The sequence below is a fragment of the Oryctolagus cuniculus genome, chromosome 1 (assembly GCF_051225735.1).
Source record: "Oryctolagus cuniculus isolate XC-2025 breed Fujian yellow rabbit chromosome 1, ASM5122573v1, whole genome shotgun sequence".
Taxonomy (NCBI): domain Eukaryota; kingdom Metazoa; phylum Chordata; class Mammalia; order Lagomorpha; family Leporidae; genus Oryctolagus; species Oryctolagus cuniculus.
This window is the reverse complement of record NC_142867.1, coordinates 121,985,019-121,998,734: the sequence shown is the minus strand read 5'-3', so window position 1 is coordinate 121,998,734 and position 13,716 is coordinate 121,985,019. Positions and strand designations below refer to the sequence as shown.

Here is a 13,716-nt window from a genome sequence, read left to right as displayed (position 1 = left end):
TTGGGTCCAAAACACAACAGCAAAGAAACCAGTCTGTAGTTTAGCGTAAGGTCTCAAAGCACAACAAATTTCAACATTTTTCCTAGCAGATAAATCTAGAGTGAGGCAATTTCATCATATACAACCCAAGGAAATGAGAACTATAAGGAAAATAACACAAAGTGATAAAAAGACAAAATGAAATGGTGAATTAAATTCTTTTTAAAAAAAGTTTAAATGTTCAAGCTCTTGATGTGAGAATTAGGTGAGGGTGTGAGTCAATGTCTTTGTCAGGGACAGCAAGAGATAAAAAGAACCAGTGTGTGGTGAGTATCTTTTGATGAGAAGAAACAAATGCAGGTATCTGTGGTAACACTCTGTTTGCCTCTGTATTTATCTCCTCAACCATCCTTCCAGCTACACAGAACCACCAGAGAAAAACCACTGCACCGTCATCAGGTTGCCCCAAATCTATGTTAGAGGGTTGACCTGAAAATTAAAATGGAAACTATTCCACTGCTCAGTGTGTATGCTGGGGCACTATTCGGTATTGACTCAACCCAAATGTACCCAGAAAATTCCTGCTGAATCACACTTGCCTTGGAGAAAGTTCACCAGAGCCCTAATTCAGAATCTTCTTGTTTTAATCTGCCAGCCAGTTGGAGCCATTCCTGGCAATAATTCCTAAGATAACAGGGTGTTGTTTATTAAAAAATTTTTTGAAGATTCACATGTTTACTATATAGAAAGCCAAAGAAAAGATAGTTCCAGATTCAACAGAAATGCTCTGGGCAATTCATATGGTGGGATTGGGAAGGAAGAGGAAGAGGGTGTAGAACCCGCATCTGAACACATACAAAAATAAAATATGTCATCTAATAAAAACTTTGCAGTTCAGAACAGCATCTAAAATTCTTCTGAGATTCAAAAAGATATTTCTTTGCAAGTCTGAAGTGAGAATTCTGACACCATTTTACAGCAGGGATGTGGAGATGGGAACAGAACTTATCTATCATTTTGGAAGGCTTGATGTTTTAGAGCTAAAAATTGACAAAGGCTTAGAGGACAAATCCTGTCGTGAAGTTCATTGATATTCAGTTCTTTCATCATGTGACCTTGGCTTGCCTGCAACTCTGAGTGCTGAAGCTGTTATCATAAGGGGGGAGATTCTCATTGAGTTTTGAATGCTACCAATACTCTTGCTGAAAAGAACATATTAACATAGTTTACCCACAAATGTGTTGTACAAGGGAGAATTTCTTTGCTACTGTCCAAGCAGGCATTTTTTTTTTCTTTGCCTAATTTGCCCTGAGTCCACAAGGCTTCATTCTTTACACAAATATTTACTCTATGTCTATTCTGTACCAGCTCATATATAAATCAGAGAAACGTGACACATTCTAGGAACCTTAAAGCCTGTACTATTTTCTTTTTTTATAGTAAGAAAAAGGCTACAAATTCTGTTGCATGTCAATTCTGTCTCCGCCCACTGTTGTAGTTGTCACCATTATGTAGATGACGCATGAACATCTTTCAGGACCTTTGCAATCTTCCCTAGGCTTTCTCCAAAGATGTTCAAGTCTCTGTTTGACATACTCACATGTACTTGAACTCAAACTCCCTGAAACTATCCACATAAACCTTTCTCTCTCTTCCCCCAGCCAGCTCCTCCTTATCATTTTGTCTCTTTTATTGGCAACCCCCTACTTGGGTCCCATTTCCCTCTGTGAGCGCTTTGATTCTATGTCCCCTGAGTGCTCCCACCCAGTGCTGTTACACAGCCATTGTCATGCTGTTCTGATCCAGCATTGCTGCCTCTTGACTATTCTGTGGCTGTCACACTGTGGGTCTCCTAGTTCTCCTCTCCCTTCCATTCAGTCAGGGTGTGTGCTGCAGATCAATCTTTCTGCGTTATTTTCTTCCTCAGATACCCTCATTGGCTTCCCTTTACCTACCAAATAAACTCTCAACTAAATAATTTTCATTTTCTGGTTATCACCTACCAGTCTCACCATGACCCATATTGAAAATTTCTCTCTGCAAACATGCATTCTGCTGAGCTATGCGGGCATGCACCTGTCAGTGATGCTTTCTCTCTTAGGTATCTTTCCCTCTAGTTCCAGTTTAAGTGGTGGGTTCTTTAGGAAAGCCTATGATAGACCTCCCTGGGCAACCCTTACTTATTATATGACTCTCATTTGTCCTCCCTGTCTTTGGGGGTGTATGGTATGCAATGTTTACTTATAAGGTCCTTGAGGATCTATTTAGATGGTTGTGTGCCTGTCTCATGCATTGTCTATCCAAGTAACGTCCAGAATATTTGGTGAATTTAAAAAAGAATTAATTAATCAATGAACATTAATTAAAATTTAGTTAATTAAAATAAAAATCATCAAAATTAATTAATAAGATTAATTGATTAGTGGCAGATGATAAGAAAAGTATAAGTAGATACCAAGTGACTCTGAAGTCAGAGTGTCTGAGTTAAAATCCAGGCCTGCCTCCTAGTAACTGTGCTTTTAGAAGCACAATGCGAACGCCCTGTGCCTGATATGGTCACCCATGAAGTGAAGATAGTACAGGACCCTGTCTACAGGCCTGTGTGCGATACGGTTCTATTAACTCTTGTAAAATACTGAGTAACATGACTGGCACTATGTGTGTGAATGGTCACTCCTGATGTGCAAGTAGGGTTTTGGGCAAACTGGAGGAACCAAAAGAAGCTTCCCAAGAAGAGAGGGCAGAAGCTTGGGCCATGAACAGTGGGTGAGAGAGAACATCCACAATTGTTGTCTTTTTTCATATCTCCTCAGAGGCCATCATCAGAATGGTGCTGTCCACTGTCAACTATAAAGATGGTACTTACTGGGCCACAGCAGAGTTAGCCACCACTTGTGATGATGGCATCCCATAGCAAAGTGGCAGGATGAGTCTTGGCTGTTCTGCTTTCGATTCAGCTCCCTGCTAATGTATCTGGGAAAGCAGTGGATGATGGCCCAAGTGCTTAATTCCCTGCCACCCCTGTGGGAGACCCAGATTGCATTCACCAGCTTCTTGTTTTGGTCTGGCCCAGCTCCAGCTATTGCGGCCATTTGGGGAGTGAACCAGAGGCTGGTAGATCTCTTTGTCTCTGTCTCCCTCTCCCTCTCTGTCAGTCTGCCTTTGAAATAAATGAAATAATTTTTTTTAAATGTATTTGGCAGGTAGAGTTATAGACAGTGAGAGAGACAGAGAGAAAGATCTTCCTTCCGTTGGTTCACTCCCCAAATGGCCACTACGGTCAGTGCTGTGCCAGTCTGAAGCCAGGAGCCAGGTGCTTCTTCCTGGTCTCCCATGTGGGTGCAGGAGCCCAGGCACTTGGGCCATCCTCCACTGCCCTCCTGGGCCACAGCAGAGAGCTGGCCTGGAAGAGAAGCAACTGGGACTAGAACGTGGTATCCATATGGGATGCTGGCACTGAAGGTGGAGGATTAACCAAGTGAGCCACGGTGCTGGCCCCAATAAATATTTTAAAAGGGAGATGATGTAGCACCAGGGTTGTGATATAATGGGTTGAGCTGTTGCCTGTGACGTTGGCATCCTACATGGGTGACGTTGGCATCCTACATGGCCACTCAACTTTTGATACAGCTCCCTGCTAATGGGCCTGAGAAAGCCGTAGAGGATGGCCCAAATTTTTGGACCCCTGCAACCACATGGAAAGCCTGGATGAAGCTCCTGGCTCTGGCCTGGCCCAGTACCAGCTGTTGTGGCCATTTGGGGAGTGAACCAACAGATGGAAGATCTCTCTCTCCCTCTATCTCTCCTTCTCTCTCTGTAACTCTGCCTTTCAAATGAATGAATAAATAAATAAATCTTTTTTTTTTAAATAAGGAAATGATGCCTCTAAGTCCTTTTATTTTCAACCTCTAAGTCCTTTTATTAACTCGGACAACTACACGTTTTTAGGCTGCTACAGGACGGTCTTCTCCTCCCTGTGCCTGTCTGGTCCAAATGTGATTTAGAGAGGGTGATGCAGCTGAGGTCAGGGCTGCCTCCTGGCCTTCTGCTGTGCTCACACTCAGCCCAGGAAACATCTGCAGGGGTGACTTTGCCTCTGCATCAGCCGGCTTGGCCTCTGAGCAGCCTGCTGGGCCCACTGCCTCCAGAATGCACACAGAGGGGGGCCTAGGAAAGAACTAGGCTTTTCACCTGGGGTGCAGAGGGCTCAGATGACGTGGTCCCATTGTCTAAAGGACAGCTGTCTGTTGTTTTGTTCTTTGGAGTAAAATAAATAAAGGGTCTTGTCTCTATGGTAATCTCTGAACTGCCAGAGTGCAAGGCCTGAAGGTCCCACTTGGACTCGCTGCCTGGGCTCTCAGCCTAGGTGGGTTATGGAGCAAGTAGGGAACTAATTATTTGCACAGTTCCAGCCTAATGAATAGCTTTGCATGGGGAACTTCCTGGAGGTGGCTGGGGGAATACTCCACCCAACCAGCTTGATTACAGAAGTTATTTTGAAGTGCATTGTTGTGGTTCCCAGCGGGGAAGGCTGTGGGTGGACCAGGTTGTCCTCATAAACTAAGCATGGCCCACTCACCTTACACCTGAGCCCTTAGCACAGCCTCATTGTAGAGGGGAGGCCGCCTGGATGGTGCTCTCCACCTACCCTGTTTCCTGCTTCTCTGCCAGCATTCGTCATTCCTGGGGTGAATGGGTGCAGCTCAGGTTCGAGGTGAGGAAAGCTTTCAGATGGTTCCTGTGTTCAGGAAATAGATCCTCTTCCCATGTGTGTGAACTGCAGAGGGCAGGTGTTCTGCACCTGGTGGCCCTGGAAGCACCGGCTCTCCTTTTGGGACCTGAAGAGTTGGATTTCTCTGAGCTTTCTGAGCTATTTGAATTTAGCTATGTTCATGCACTAAGCCTGATGCACCGAAGTGTTTTTTTTTAAAGGGGATGGATGAAAGTATGGGGGTGGGTGGTGGATGGGTAGCTCCATACATGACTTGTAATTACGGATGAGAAAAATGATGTGTCAGCTGTCGAGGCATAAAGGTATTTTAAACTGTGCTCCAAAGCACTTGACTTCACTTGCTTCTGAGCTTAGATCTTCTCTCCCAGGGGGTTTCTGGAGCCCGTGTCTTTCTTTGATATGGAGATGTGCACATGATCCCCCCTGCAGGACCTGGGAGCCCCAGGACTCCAGGGCTCAGGGAAGCAGTCTCAGGTTGAAAGTGGGAGCACAGAATTCCTCAGTCTCTTGTTTCTACTTCCTTCCCTCACACTTCTGTCTCAAGTTTTGCTTCCCTTCTGGTGTTGGCTTTCCTATCTCACATTCTCTCCATTGCTTAGGGAAATCCCTTTCCACTTGCAAATGCAAAATAAAGGAGGCTGTGATCCAGGCTGCCTTGTTCCTAAAAGTACAAATGGGGGCAAAATGCAGAAACCTTAAAACCTAAGTGTGATTTGGGTGATGGATTTGGAAGATAGTAATTCAGAGTGATTGGCAGATTCTATCCGCTTTCTGAATGGCTTTTAGATGAACTAAAGGAAGACATCAGATAGGGTTTCAGGGACAAAGCCAAGAGCTAGGAAATGCAACCAAGGTAATTACTGGGAACTTGCCCCTGCGTTTCCTCTGAACGTGAGACATCATATATCTGAACTGTGAAGTTTTCAAATAATGAAACTAGAGGTTGTTTTTCAAAGTGCCACATTCATTTTTGGAAACTATGTACTTAATCCAGTTGTTGAGTTTCTCAATTGTTCTGGAGCTCCTCCTTGGACAAAGCTGCAAGCAAATTATTTTTTTTTAAAGATTTATTTTATTTATTTGAAAGACAGAGTTACAGAGAGATGTAGATACAGAGAGACAGGTCTTCTATCCACTGGTTCACTCCCCAGATGGCCACAATGTCTGGAGCTGAGCCCATCCGAAGCCAGGAGCCAGGAGCTTCTTCTGGGTCTCCCACGTGGGTGCAGGGGCCCAGGGACTTGGGGCATCTTCTACTGCTTTCCCAGGCCATAGCAGAGAGCTGGATTGGAAGAGGAGAAGCCGGGACTAGAACTGGCACCCATATAGGATGCCGGCACTTCAGCCAGGGCATTAAACCACTGTGCCACAGCGCCAGCCCCTACAAGCAAATTATGATAGCCATGGTGTCCATATGCTCTACATGTTTCTCAAGGTCCAAAGACAATATTTGAGACTAGAAAAAAATCACTTTTACCCATTTAAAAATGAATCTATAAATAAAAATTAATAAATGTTTAATTTATTAATCATTTTGTCAAACTGTCCATAGCAATTGAACACAGAGATTATCTTCTTTTTCCCAGTTATATTGAGGTATGTGACAAATAAAAATTTATATGAACAATGTGATGCATTGAAATATATATATATTGGGGCCCGCACTGTGGCATAATGGGAAAGTGGCCACCTGCAGTACCAGCATTCCAGAAGGGCGCTGGTTCGAGTTCCAGCTGTTCCACTTCGGATGCAGCTCCCTGCTGTGGCCTGGGAAAGTAGTAGAAGATGGCTCAAGTCCTTGGGTCCCGGCATCTGCATGGGAGACATTGGAAAAGCTTCTGGCTCCTGGCTTCGGAGTGGTGCAGCTCTGGCCTTTGCAGCCATCTGGAGAGCGAACCAGCGGATGGAAGACCGTTCTCTCTCTACCTCTGCCTTGCTGTAACTTTGTCTTTCAAATAACTAAATAAATCTTAAATATGTGTATATATATATATTTATAGTTAGTGAACTGATTACTACAACATTAACCTATTCATTACTTTACATGGTTATTTTTGTATGTGTGCACGTGTGTGTGTGTGTGTGGTGAGAACATTTAAGAGAGCAGATCTTAAGTGCACATTGCAGTATTGTTACAGTCACCATGCTGTACATCAGACCCCGGGAAGTTACTCAACTTACTACTGAAAGTTTGTACGTTTTGACCAACCTCTCCCCATTTGCCCTTTTTCTAGCGCCTGTCTACCAACATTCTAATTCTATTCTTTCTATGAATTCAATTTTCTGGATTCCACACAAAAATGAGATCGTGCAATATTAGTCTTTGCTGTCTGAGTTATTTCACTTAGCACGACCTCAGCTTTCACCCATGTTGTTGCGAATGGCAAGATTTCCTTCTTTTTATGGTTGCACAATATATCCATTATTTGATCCATTCATCTGACGGTGGACACTTGGGTTGTTTCCACATTGTGGCTTTTGTGAATAATGCTGCAATGAACGTGAGGGTGCATACATCTCTTTGAGATACTGATTTTGTCTCCTTCAGACATACATCCAAAAAGTGAGAGATGCCTGGTCTTTGAATATTTGATGGTAATTGAGTATTTAATTTTTAGAAACATCCACATTGTTTTCCATATTCATTGTACCTGTTTATACTCCCACCAACAGTGTGTAATTTCTTTGCATCTTCACCAACACTTATTATCTATTTTAAAATGTTTTTTAATTTTAATTTTTAATTAGTTTTTAGCAGATTCAATATAGTTCATGGATACAATTCTAAGAATATAATGATAGTCCCTTCCTCTAACACTTGTTGTCTCTTGACTTTGGGGTGATGACATTCCCACAGGTGTGAGGTTGTATTCCATTGTGGTTTTACTTTATATTTCCCTATGGATTGGTGAAGTTGAGTACCTTTTCATGGATTCAATAGTTGTCTATGTGTAAAGATTACCTATTGGCCATATTTATGTCAGATATCATATGTGTAGTGTATTATGATGCAGGGCCTCCAAAAGTTAGGATGCTTAAGTTCTAGGGAACTTATGACATCGCCCTAATGTCAATCTAATTAATGAGCCATTATTTTAGAATCTGGAATTGCAGAGGAATAGAATGGCATATGATTGAAAAATTCAGCCGCAGGCTTCACATCAGAATCATATGATTGGGACAAATTCTTTATGTCTTGGAGCTTGTTCTTCCTGTAAATACAGCAGAAATAAAAAAAATTTACATCATATAATTTTTTAAAGAGGAGAAATATATACAATGTTTGCATGTGGAAAACACTTACTGTTATTACAGCTATCACTTTTGTGTTGACCAGAAATTGTTTTCTCTAGCCAATTGTTTTTTAGTACTCTTGATATTGGGCTGTCACTGGAATTTAGACTGTATCCAGAAGTAAAAGTCACACTTCAAAGAATAAAATTGAATCGCTAAGTGAGGATATTTGGGACAGTATGCTTCAGGCTTTGAGGGTCATTCTAAATGATTAGACTTTGATGTGATAGGAACCCCACCAAACCAAATGCACAATGCCTCTTTTAAAGGATCCCTCTTCAGGGCCGGCTCTGTGGTGCAGCAAGTTAAAGCCCTTGCCTGCAGCACCGGCATCCCACATGGGCACTGGTTAGAGTCCTGGCTGCTCCACTTCCGATCCAGCTCTCTGCTATGGCCTGGGAAAGCAGTAGAAGATGGCCCAAGTCCTTGGGCTCCTGCACCTGTGTGGGAGACCCAGAAGAAGCTCCTGGCTCCTGGCTTCGGATGGGCTCAGCTCTGGACATTATGGCCATCTGAGGAGTGAACCAGTGGATAGAAGACCTCTCTCTCTGTCTCTACATTTCTCTGTAACTCTGTCCTTCAAATAAATAAAATAAATAAATAAATAAAATTTTAAAAAAGAAAGGATCCCTCTTGCTTGACTGCCTTAAAAAAACAAAACAAAACAAAACAAAACAAAACAAAACAAAAAACCAAGCCCTATGTAAGAAATAAACCGTATTTTATCTTCCTGGAAATAGCATCTGATATGTCAGGTACTGGTTGAACATGCCTAATCCCAAAACCTGAAATCTGAAATGTTCCAAAATCTGAAACTTTCTGAGGGTTTGCACGATGCCATGAGTGGAAGATTCCACATCTGATCTCATGTAATGGATTCCAGTCAAACTGCAAGTGTACTAAAAATAGCTTAGGGAAATTATCTTCAGGCTGTGTGTATAAGGTATATCTGAAGAACAAGTGAATCTGAGTCCCACCCTTAGAGAGCTCATTATGTACATACAAAAGTGCTAGAATCTGAACAGTTCTGAAATCTGAAACATTTCTGTCTTCTGCATTTCGGATGAGGGAATACTCAGCCTGTTTGCAGAGAGTCTGAATGTCTTGGTGAAGTTTTCCATATGTAGTGTGCTGTCTCAGTCCCGTGTTCCTACATGCTTCACAACTTTCTAAGACTTCCCCTGCGCTGATTGTCATCAACCTTTGTCTGACAGACAGAGGTTCCTTTTGATATTCAGTGCCATGTTACAGGTAACGTGTGCAGTTGGCATCTAGCAAGTACTCTGTAATTACTAACGACTTTAAGGGCCCCAAGCCTGCTTTCCTCTCATTTTCTGTTTATTCTCACTTTTCTATGATCAAATTAAGGGTAGGAGCTATATATTATGTATATTTATCTCGATGCTTGAAGACCTAATTCATTGCCTAGACAGAGTAAATGCCCATTAAGTGTGTCCAGAATGAAGAAATGAATGAATGAGCAACTGATGGTTCAATTCTAAAGCTTACAGCAAATCCTTCCATTTTTCTACTCACCCAACTGACTACTTGCAGTCAATCATAGATGATTCAACAGCACATTTTGTAGTTATATCATTAGGATCCTCTGGAATCCACTCTATTCATATCCTCAGCTCCCTTTATGGACACGTGTGCATTTGAGCTCTGTTCTATCACACAGTGTGTGGCTAGATCATGGGCTGAGGATTCAGTTCTGGCCTCTTTCCCTTCCTTCTGTATGATCTTGAGAAAGTAGCACAGTGGAATCGTGTGCAGCATTCACCAGCACTTGAAATTATCTTGCGTATTTATTCTCTGTCGTCCCCATCAGAGTGTATGTGCTTATGGGCAGGGTTTCTGTTAGTCTTGTGACTGCCATGGCTGTTGTGCCTGGAGCAGTGCCTGGACACTAATAGCAGCCCCTTAGCATTTGTTGTCAGAAACGCTGATGTGGAGTTTGTAAAGTGAATTCTGTGCAGACACTCCCCGAAGGGAAGAACTTATGTGGACCAGTCCACAGCCTCCTTCCTGTTGTCCCCTCTGCCTTTGATTCACGTTGCATTTGAGAGCCAAGTGTTTCTTCCAGGCAAGATCAATCCTGCCATTGGCCCAAGTCAAGTCTTTGATGATGCTCCAGTGCCTTCAGGATAAAAACGGTGCTCTCCAGGCCTGTTGGGATCTGGGCTCACTGTCTGCTACAGCTACACTGCACTTCATGTGGCTGGCTGTGCAGCCTAAGACCTCTCTTCCCTCTGCCCCTTTGCCTTGGCCGTTGCCTCTAGAGGACTGCTAAGCCTTCCCAATTCTTAGCTTAACCCCAGAGCTCGTCATCACTACACAGTCTGCTTGGACAGTATTTCTTCTACAAAGACCATCCCAATGTTTGCCTTGTCCAACCCTAGCAATGCTAGTCTCTTTGTGCACATCTTTATTTAATGTCTGTGTGTGTGTGTGTGTGTGTATTTTGACATATCCTTGCATCAGGCTGGGCTGTCTGTATTGTGTCTTTTCCCCCTACAAATTCCAGTATACTTTGGAAGGTTCTGATCTAATTATTCTTCAATTATTTTGCCACCTGGTATAGTGTCTGGCACAAAGGATGTTATGAGCTCTATTGAGTGAAGAGATGAGTGGATGAGTGGATGAATGGATACTCATATGTTAGGGAGCGTACCTAAATGGTTTGCATTGAGTGGTGTTTGCTAGACTATACAAGTCTGCACAATGAAGGCTATTGGGTGATGAGGCTGCTTTTTTTGTATGCTTTTTTTCTCTGTGGCTCTGTGAAGTTAGCTTTATATAGAATGGACTGGAGAGTTGAGCTCAGCTCTCCAGATCTGTCCTCTGCTGCCCATTGTGGTCTACCACCCTCTCCCCACTGCCTACAAGAAAAGTTCCTTGTACTGGGGTATGGTGTGGGGAACTCATTCCTGGCATGCCGGAATGGTAACCTGAGAACTCAGGTTATCCTGGTCTATGTAGCTTATATTTTCGGCCTCTTCCTCCTACTCCTACTGCAGGAAAGTCTCTCCCGGCCATGGTGGCATAATGGAGTGCTAGGATAGGAACATCAGGTGCAGGTTCCAACAAGCCCCTTGAGTGCTCCGGGTCTCTGTCTCCTCCTTTTAAAGGGCGGCTTGTCTGGCCTCTTCTGGCTCTGGCATTCTACAGTTACACAACGACTGGTGCTGATAAGGATGTCCGTGTAGTGATGGTGGACTGAAGCAAAGGTCAGTCACGAGTTCAGGTCCTCCAGGCAAGCCCTTGCCCCCTGCGGCATCAAATCAAAGAGGGCACATTTTGCTAATGTGCTTTATCTTGCCCATCAGCTCTGGGAACTAATTCCACCGGGTGATCGCAGTTACCGGACCTTCTCATCTAAGGAGATGCAATCCCAGGAACAGCTGCCCTCTGACCTGCTGGCTGGCCTGTGCATTACTCAGCCTGTCACCGGCCCCGAGGCTGGCCCGCTGCCTGCTGGGAGCTCCACGGTCTGGAGTGGCCCCTGGGCCAGAAATGAAATAGGATGATTGCTGGGTGAGAGTGCAGGGGTAGAGACTGTCGGCCTGAGATGATGGCAGCGCTCAGGCTGAGCACACACTTTCTCAGCTTGTGCATCCAAGGAAGAGCAAAGCCATCACAGTGGAGGACAGACAGCATGGCCACATGGGCCCTGGGGGAAGAGTGCCTGGCTGTTGGTACCTGTACTTGATGAAGATCATGACTTTGCCAAGCTTAACAATTGAGGCATGGAGGCTGCCTTGGCTGATATGTTGGTGGCTCCAGTTGTCTTTTACTCAAGTTTCTCTTGCAAGGCAGAGTCTGGCTGCAATAATAAACAGCACAGGTGGGCGAAATCTCAGTTCCTGACAGGCTCGATAGTGAGAGAGGTCAAACATCACCGTCAGCCAGGCCGGGCGAGCACCTGCTGTAACAAGGAGCGCACTCCTGTGGGTGGCACTTGGAAGGCTGATTTCTGACAGCTGTGAGTCTCTAACAATGGCTCCTTTGAGGCGGGGTCCAAGCTTTTGGTGGAGGTGATCTCAGCTCTCTCATGCTCTGGGGGAGTTGAATGAGTTGGTGAAAGGAGGAGATGGGGAGCGAGGGGACCTAACGTGCTGAGGACCAGAGGGCTCAGGCAAGCTCATGACAGAGACTATGACCGATGCTATAAACCTCAATGCTTGTAGGTAGAGATTGGGCTTCACAACCAACTCATGACCTTGAGTAAGTTTCTTACTCACGATGACCGAGTCTTACTTCTTCCCCATTGTGTGTGGAAAATGGAAGGAGTTCCCCACCAAATTCAGTTAAAAGCTGGAAGAGCCTGGTCACAGATGAACCAATCCACTCCTCCTTCCATTCCTCTCACTGTGTGATTCCATGCACCAACCTACAAAGAGGGCCACTCCTTCCATGAGAGCCAAACAGAGGAGAAGGGGAAAAAGAGAGATCCTAAGACAACAAAAAATGCAACGTTGCTGTAAAGGACACGTCTGCCTTCCCTGCTGTTTTTCCACAAGGACGTGGGTTTTGTCTGAACTCACGAGAGTCCTGGCAGTATCTGGAGCTCCAACCTCCAGAGAATGCAAGCGCTAAGAATGACGCTGCAGTTGCCAGCGACCCACACCCTGAGAAAGATGGGGAAATGGGTTGTGTGTGTCTCTCCACACCAACTTCGGTTTTGACTCAGGACACGCACAGCCTAATTTTGAGACTGAAAAACCGCTGGACGTTCCAGCCCATTCCAAGGAAGCCCTGAGCTCTTTGGGTTGTCTCACTGGAGACAAACTGCCCAACTGGACAATGACTTCCTGCTGCACACCCCGCCTCTGCAGCCCATGTTGGAATCCATCAGAGCTGCTGGACTCTGCTGGAGGAGCGGCTGGGAGATGCTTGCAGAGTGCTGTAAACAGGACATGGAGGAAATTGGGAGCTGGACTCAGGTTGTTAGCGAGCCCCGCCACCCCATTGTCAGGAAACGTGGGGAGCTGAGGGCCACGGAGCACACAATGATGCAGCGGGAAGTGGCCTTTATAAATACCCGGGGGTCAGGGCCAGGACCGGCAAACAATAGGGGACATGATGATGGAGGCTGTGGGTGTGGGGTAGGGAAGGCCGGGAGGATTCTGTCAATGACAATAACTGTGCAGACGTTGCAGAGGGAGGCAGGAGAGTTGTGAACCAAACAATACAAACGGCCCGGTGACTCAATAGCCACAATAGAGGGCAACGGGGTCTGTAAATAGCCCACAGTACGTCCCATTGTTCCTTGGAGAACCTCTCCCTGGCCTTCACGTGTCAAAGATCTCTGTTTTGCTCTGCTCACGGGAAGCCAGCTGGGGGTTTAGAAGACAGTGCTGCTCACCAGGGATGCCAGTGCACCTCTGGGCTGCCTTGTGTGTAAGCAGAGAAGGCACCAAAGGAAGCTTCGCAGAGCCTGGTGTGGAGGGGACAGAGGATCTGCAGGGCTCCAGGCAACACTCCCAGAGCTGAGCTGTGATTTAATCTCGCTGGGTGTGCCCGGTGTGTGGGTGGGGATGGGTAGCTGAGGACATCATTCTTCATGTGCCTTGTCAGGAGTCGTGTCTCCAAAGGAGGTCAAACACTTGAAGAGGCAGGAGAAAGATGATAAACCCAAGTAGAATTTTTTGTTGCTTGTCAAAACGTGAATTAGTCCACGCTGGTCAAGCAGGTGCATGGAAAGCTGC

At 45.0% G+C, this 13,716-nt stretch overlaps 1 long non-coding RNA gene across 1 annotated transcript; it reads left to right on the top strand.

The window, feature by feature from the left end:
- The first annotated feature begins 4,569 nt into the window (after positions 1-4,569).
- Positions 4,570-8,629, top strand: LOC149128601 (uncharacterized). Its single transcript, XR_016213382.1, has 2 exons — positions 4,570-4,693; positions 8,275-8,629. It is a non-coding gene; the product is annotated as an uncharacterized LOC149128601 (long non-coding RNA).
- Positions 8,630-13,716: the final 5,087 nt, after the last annotated feature.